The following is an 8,212-nucleotide window of genomic DNA, read 5'->3' on the forward strand; positions in this document are numbered from 1 at the left end:
GGACCTTTAAAGTGGCAGTAGGCAGAATGTTTTTGACATCATTGGGCCAAAATTCCATAATAACCTTTCAGCATGTTGTAATTCAAGTGTTCTGAGAGAAAACTAGACTTCTGCACCTCCTCATGGCTCTGATTTCAGGCTTTAAAAAATCTACTTTGGCCAATCACAGGTTTCAGAGAGAGAGCGTTCCTATTGGCTGTTCATTCAACGGAGGCCGCTGTCAATCACTCGCAAACTCCGATCAAACAGTCAAACTAGGCAGCGCTGATCAAATATGAATCAATAATCTGTTACTGTAATGCCTATTTCTCTTCTCAAATGTTTTCAGAAACATCTTGTAGTGTACTGTTTAGCTGTAAAATGAGAAAGTTTCCTCCGAATGGTTGGAGGTGCTTGGTATTTCCTTAACTGATCTCAACATGGCTGCCGTGTCACAAACTTTCTCATTTTACAGCTAAACAGTACACTACGGGATGTTTCTGACAACATTTGAGGTGAGAAATATGCATTACAGTAACAGAATATTGATTCATATTTGATCAGCGCTGCCTAGTTTGATCGTTTGATCGGAGTTTGCGAGTGATTGACAGCTGCTCAGAGACGGCAGGCTCCAGCTCGGCTCTGATTGGTTGTTTTCCTCCGGTCTGTGAAATCTTGCAAATGCCATTAGGAGCACCGGAGGACACAGACGCACAGAATTTTTTTCAGATTACCTGTCTCATGCACTACTCTCAGGATATAGTGACCGTTTTATAAAAATAACTTTTTTTAATTACTTTTGCTCCAATTTTACCCACTGCTGCTTTAAAGGTCCTATTGATAACATTGATAACATTCAGCCAATAGATGTCACATTCTCCCTCCCCTGTTCCATTGTATCTACTTCACAACAAATCGTGGCCACATATCTTGAGCTCAGAGGACAAGGGACCCCTTTGAAAATGGCCACGACAGTTTTTCCCTGCCAAAATTTAGCGCAAGTTTGGAGCGTTATTTAACCTCCTTCACGACAAGCTTGTGTGACATGGTTGATACCAATATATTCCTCTAGTTTCATATGATGCCAGTATCTTCACTCTAGTTTTAAAACTGAGCCCACTACAACCTCCAAAAGATCGATTGCATTAAGGCGTTAATACAATTTTATAATTGAACATTACCTGTGGATTGCCATTTTATGCTACTTTATACTTTTATATCGAAGGGAAATTATGTGCTTTTTACTCCATTTACAGATTAAGATTTTACATGCAAAATATGATAGAAATGTATTTAATAAACTACCCAATAGTATATGAAAAATAGTTAGCCCCACCTTGATAGGCTACAACATTAAAATACAGCTTGCACATTAATGGATTGGTAATAATAATCCACTAATAGGCTATAATAAATGATAATATAACCCTCACAGTGTCTATTTTATGCACAGTGATACACTCTTTTGATACTTAAAGTACATTTTGTGTAAAATACTTTAAATACTTTTTACATAGGAGAATTTTTGAATGACTTTAACTTGTAACACAACATTTTTCATGCAGGTAAAACACCTGCTATGACCTCACAGAATTGTGACCAGATGTGCAACATGCTTAAGAAGTTGAAACCATAGCCTACAGGGTAGTGCAGCAGTAGATTTATGTGATTCACTGTTGATACTGACCACTCCTTCTCCAGTATATTGTTCCAAAGTAAATACCAGTGAGCTCGTCACAAGTCTTGCATGACGTCTGCATGACGTGAGTGGACATGGCAGAATACACAATACTGTAAGAACGGCCTAAACCGCTGCATGTGCTGACAGCAAATTTGATATAATAGCCGATAGCTATAGTCTGAGTGTCGCAGGACCTAATTTCCTAGTTCATGGGAACTGTACATTGGGAGAATCATTAACCTTAGTAGTAGTAGTAGTAGTAGTATGTTTTTTAGGTTATTGACAGCTTATGTCAAAAAGGGGAAAAAAGTCTAACAAGTCAAATTGTATTTTTTTGTTGTTCGTTGTTTTTTTTTTCAATAAAGAACTTTTTATATATATTTTTTTAGAGCTGTCAATTGATTAAAATATTTCATACGAATTAATCGCATGATTGTCCATAGTTAATCACAATTAACCAAAAATTAATCCCACTTTTTGTAGGATTCATTTGAAAAAGAAAAAGAAAACGACTGTTCAAAATGTACCTTAAAGGGATATTTGCCAAGTAATTTATTTAATACTCTTATCAACATGGAAGTGGGCAAATATGCTTGCTTATTAAATGTATGTATATATTTATTATTGGAAATCAATTAACAACACAAAACAATGACGAATATTGTCCAGCCCTATTTTTATTGTTTAAAATAGAGATTATCTCTGTAGGCCTGTCTAACGTCGGTGTTTAATTTACTTACTTTGGTGTTTTTGCTCCACCAAAGTGTTGTGCCTGGTCAGACAGCAGCATTATTTTGAAAAGCTCTTACCAGAAGTAGTAATTGTTTAATTGAGTGTGGTTTGACAGCAGTATGAATGAGAGCGCTGCGCTGCGGATAAAGTTTCGTCTGCTTGTTTCGGCTGCTGCAGAAGCTCCTGCTTCATGTTTCAACTGAGCTCGAGTGAAATCATAGACATGGACATTTACTGAATTCATATTTATTATATGCTTAAAGTTTCAACTTAAAATTGCCAGATTTGAGCTCATAACATTTTAATATTATTATTATTTTATTTATTTTTGTGCTCAGTGTAATTGATTTTAATTCAAAATATTCAACTTTATACAATATAAACCATGTCAAAATAATATCCACTAAATCATTTGCTCTTTACATATGGTATAAAAAATTACAAGTAAATAAAACAAAGTCTCTATAAACTCATTACTGAGTACTACAAACACCTCATAAGTGCCTGTGGGAATCAATCATGGTGCAGCAGGTTATGAATCACCCTGCAAGTGTTTATGAGCAGAGGTGAAGTGTACAACAGGTATTTAGTCGCTCCTCCTCGGCTGCTATTTGGGTGTCAATCTTTTGTCTCAGCCAGCAGAACCGGTTGGTCCAGGCTTTCACCGGCTCAGATATTGAGATCACCTGAGCTCTGCATTGCCATGGGAACAAGGTGAGGTGAAAGACTAAGAGAGGCCTGTATGGACTGGGGGCGTCTCGTTAGTGTTATATTGTACATGCATTAAAGTGGCAGTAGGCAGTATATTTTTGGCATCATTGGGCAAAAATTCCATAATAGCCTTTAAGCATATAGTAATTCAAGTGTTCTGAGAGAAAACGAGACTTCTGCACCTCCTCATGGCTCTGTTTTCTGGCTTTAAAAAATCTAGGGAGACTTTGACCAATCACAGGTCATTTCAGAGAGAGAGCGTTCCTATTGGCTGTGCTCCGGTCATGTGACCAGAGCTTGGCGTTCTTTCACCAGATTTGACAATGGCGGTGGCGTCACACACTTTCTCATTTTACAGCTAAACCGTGCACTACAAGATGATTCTGAAAACATTTGAGCCGAGAAAAAGGCATTAACGTAACATAATATTGATTCATATTTGATCAGCGTGGCCTAGTTTGACCGTTTGGTCGGAGTTCGCGTGTGATTGACAGCCGGCTCTAACAGACAGCAGATGGACAGCAGGTCTTAGGTCAGCTCTTCCTGCTTGTTTTCCTCCGGTCTGTGAAATCTTGCAGATGTCGTTTTATCAAAATAACTTTTTTTAATCATATTTGCTCCAATCTCGCCTACTTCAGCTTTAAAGCAATGTAGTTGTTTATATTGCACTACTCATGAACTTTATTTTACAGAGGTGTTGTGTTAACAAGGCCCTTTGAGATACTTATGTGTTTTGTGCCTTATGTAGAATTTGTGTGTGTGTGTGTGTGTGTGTTTGATATTTGAGATAGGCTAATTATAGTTTAACAGTAGGCTACAACAAGTTACATAAGTGTAAATGGCACTAAGGACACATAAGTGTCTAAGTACATTATGCTCTAAGCAACTGTGTCAGTACACTTAGAGATACAACCGGAGTCAAATTCCTTGTATGTATGTACTTGGCGAATAAATTTTTTTTGTATGTATTATTGTATAATATTAATGTATTATTACTATATAATAGTTAGTTGTAGCAATAGTATAGTAGTTATTTGTTAAATGTAAATCAGATTTTATTGTCACACATTGCATTGTACACAGTGAAATGTAATCTCTGCATTCAACCCATAGTATTAGGAGCAGTAAGCAGCTACTATACAGCGCCTGGGGAGCAGTTTGGGGAGTCAGTGCCTTGCTCAAGGGCACCCGGCAGTGCACAGGAGGCGAACTAGCACAACTACCAGTCCACACTACGCTGGACTTGAACCGGCGACTCTCCGGTTCCCAAGCTAAGTCCCTACGGGCTGTGCTACTTCCGCCCCAAAGTCAGTTCCCTGACCAGGAATCGAACCCGAGCCGCATCGTGAGAGCACCAAATCCTATAACCACTAGACCACCGGGGATGGTTGTTTCAGTAACATCTGTGAACCTTTGCTTAAGGAAATATTTTTGTGTCTTTTTTTCCATTTTTATGGAATATCACCTTCCACATGCTCTGGCATCAAAGATGTGTATCATGACAATATGTCAAGGTTAAATTGATGTTAAGAAAACAGGAAATTCAGAGTGAGACTGAGAGTGACAGAGAGAGAGAGGGAGTGAGAGGAAAGAAGGAAAACAAAGAAGAGAGACAGAAAGGGCGGTGGAGAATGGTGCGTAGTAGCAGCTGGGCGTGGACTGACAGTAACAGGAGAGTACCTGCCTCATCCTTCCACTTACAGGAAGTGAGATATCTGTTGTGTTCTCCTGATGGCAGAGGTTATATAGTTAGGTCGGCTCTGTAGGCGTCGTATCATCTTGTGGATTAATCTTCTCAGGCACCCGCAGTAGCAGAGAGACCAGCAGGAAGGAGAGAGTGAGGAGAGGAGACTTTGTCCTCTGTCGCTGGCTGCTGCTGTGGGAAACAGACGATGATCAATTATTAATCTGACACTGTGACATACTGGAGATGATGGAGCACCGCAGTCTGTCTCCTTTCATGTTAACTTCACTTCTGCATTCAAACCCGCTGTTCACCATCATATAAAGGTGTTCCATACGATATCCAGAGCATTAAAGTGGGGGGTAGGCAGAATGTTTTTGGCATCATTGGGCAAAAATTCCATAATAACCTTTCAGCATATTGTAATTCAAGTGTTCTGAGAGACTTCTGCACCTCCTCATGGCTCTGTTTTCAGGCTTTAGAAAATCTAGCCCGTGACGGGAGACTTTGGCCAATCACAGGTCATTTCAGAGAGCGAGCGTTCCTATTGGCTGTTCATTCAACGGAGGCCGCTGTCAATCACTCGCAAACTCCGATCAAACGGTCAAACTAGGCAGCACTGATCAAATATGAATCCATATTCTGTTACTGTAATGCCTATTTCTCTCCTCAAATGTTTTCAGAAACATCTTGTAGTGTACGGTTTGCTCCGGCTGGTGAGCGTTGCTTGGTATTTCCTCAACTGATCTCAACATGGCTGCCGGGTCACAAACTTTCTCATTTTACAGCTAAACAGTACACTACAAGATGTTTCTGAAAACATTTGAGGTGAAAATTATGCATCACAGTAACAGAATATTGATCCATATTTGATCAGCGTTGCCTAGTTTTACCGTTTGATCAGAGTTTGCGAGTGATTGACAGCTGCTCAGAGACGAGAGATTGTTATTTTATTAATCTAATTTTTATTTCACACTGTTTTACTACTATTACTGTTATCATAGCTTTTAATTCTATTTTCTTATATTTTTATCCTTTTATTTTTCTTGCGTGCATTAGTCTCAAATTATCAAATTGTTCAATTGTTTTGTCTTTTCTGTTGTTTTCACTGTCCACACTTGTTCTGTCTTATTTTCATCAAGCCAGTCATCTGTGAAGCACTTTGAACTGCAGTAACCTGAGTGAAAGGTGCTATACAAATACAGTTTGATTGATTGATTTAATCTCTACTGTATGTATATTTGATATCATTATTGAAATGTTTAAGGGTAGTTGATATGATTGCTTTATCACCTGTAGCCCCACCGTATAGACCACCTATTTCAATAAATGTCTGTGAATGAAGATTTGAATTTGAGCCTCGATGCATTCATTTTATTTGGATGTTCCTTTTCATAAAATAATATTTCATTTATTTAGGAGAGAAATTTCTTGCTTGGAAAAACGAAAGAAAGAGGCTTTGATACAAGTCAAGCACAGCGAATGCTTGTTTTATGTAAGGACTTAACTTTTCAACAGATTGCTAAATGATGTTTTATTGAACCTCACTCTTGCGACTACACAACGTGTCCACAAGATGTCACTTCACTCAACAGTATTGTCTGCCAGCTCACTCACACTGAAAGATTCAGATACAGAGTGACAGAGTTGTAGTTCTGTTGTTACAACTAGGAAGAAATATTAAAACTAAAAATTATAAAACTGAAATATTGACAGGATGAATAATAACTCATTAACTGATGTAGAAGAGGAATTTCTCTTTGGGCTTGGGTGAATTTATCAATGGAAAGTACAATTGCTAACAAACATTTTCACATCTGCATTCAACATTTCAAAGTTAACGACTCTCTACTACAGTGGTGGAAAGTAACTAATGACATTTACTCAAGTATAGTACTTAAGTACAATTTTGAATACTTGTGATTTACTTAATTATTTCCATTTCCTGCTACTTTTTCTTCACTACATTCAAAGAGGGAATTGTACTTTTTACTCCACTATCTTGATTTGACAGTTACTGTGAAGACTAATATTTTAAACACAAAATATGATGTAGTGTTACAGATTAAACTCCCCAATAGTATATAAGGTAGGGGTGTAAGAAAAACATTGAATATTGCAATATTATGTTTGTGATACTGTATCGATTCTCAAAAACACTATCAATTATTAATTAATAGTTTACATGCTATGATCATGCTATGCTATGAACTCAGTCAATATTTTATTTTATTTGCAGAGGGATGCGTCCTCTCAGTGTATGTGTCCTCCCAAAGTAGTGTTGTGATGTTAATGTTACAGGGACTGTGATAAATGCAAATGCAGATCCCACTGTTGTGATTGCATAAAAAAAGTATTGTTTTAGTTTTATGCATATGATGGTGTGCTCTTTATATTATGACAGTTTTCCTAAAATTAGATTTTAAAAAAGCAATATATTGCCTTGCTTACAGTATCGCAATATATTGAATCGTAACCCCTGTATCATGATACGTATCGTATCGCCACATTCTTGTGCCAATACACAGCCCTAATATAAGGTAGTTGAAATTATCCTCACTTTTACCAGCTATAACAATAAATATATTTATAAAATGCTGCTTTTATGTTAATGAATCAATAATGATAATCCAATAATCAGTGGCAGCTCCAGGATTTTATGAAATAGGGGTAAAAGGTCATGCTGTATAGACTCCCCGAAAAGTCATGGTGGGAATCTGTTTTGCCAAATTTGTCTATCCTCACATTAAGTTTTGGAGTGAGGGGAATGCAAAAGTAGTTCAGAAACATTATTCCCACTGTGACACTTTAGAGTGTTGTATGAGGTTGGCAATAGCCTATTTTGGATGGCGTGCTCATGGCACACAATGTTTTTTCACTGCATTTTGATTTTTGTCCCAGTTTTATCCATACAAACACAATAGTAAGAAGACTAAGTAAGAAACCCAAAGTGTTTGCCCAAGCAGGGAGGACAGAAGTTTTAAATTGGCATCTGGGGAACAAGCCAATTAAATTCCAGGGATGGCACTACTAGCCTCTCTGACCACTCCGTTGGGTCGGCCTATATGCTGTATGATATTATAATATATTTAACGATATAATACTCTGATAGGTACCATTCTGCATATTGAGTTGTTTAACTTTTAAAACTTATACTCTAGTATTAATACTTTGGTACTTTTACTTGTAGGCATAACAGTATTTTTTAAATTGTGACATTAGCACTTTTAAAGGGTCTGAATACTTCTCCCACCACTGATCTACTGTGACCAAATTATTTATTTACTCACTAAAACTGACCCACCACCAAAACAGGATATTCTACAGCCCAGTATGTAAATGAGTTTTGGGATGTAACTCAGGACATTTACTCAAGTAATGGAAATACTTTAGTATCAGTATTTCCATTCTACTGTATTAAACTT

The sequence above is a fragment of the Sebastes umbrosus genome, chromosome 5 (genome assembly GCF_015220745.1).
Source record: "Sebastes umbrosus isolate fSebUmb1 chromosome 5, fSebUmb1.pri, whole genome shotgun sequence".
Classification (NCBI taxonomy): domain Eukaryota; kingdom Metazoa; phylum Chordata; class Actinopteri; order Perciformes; family Sebastidae; genus Sebastes; species Sebastes umbrosus.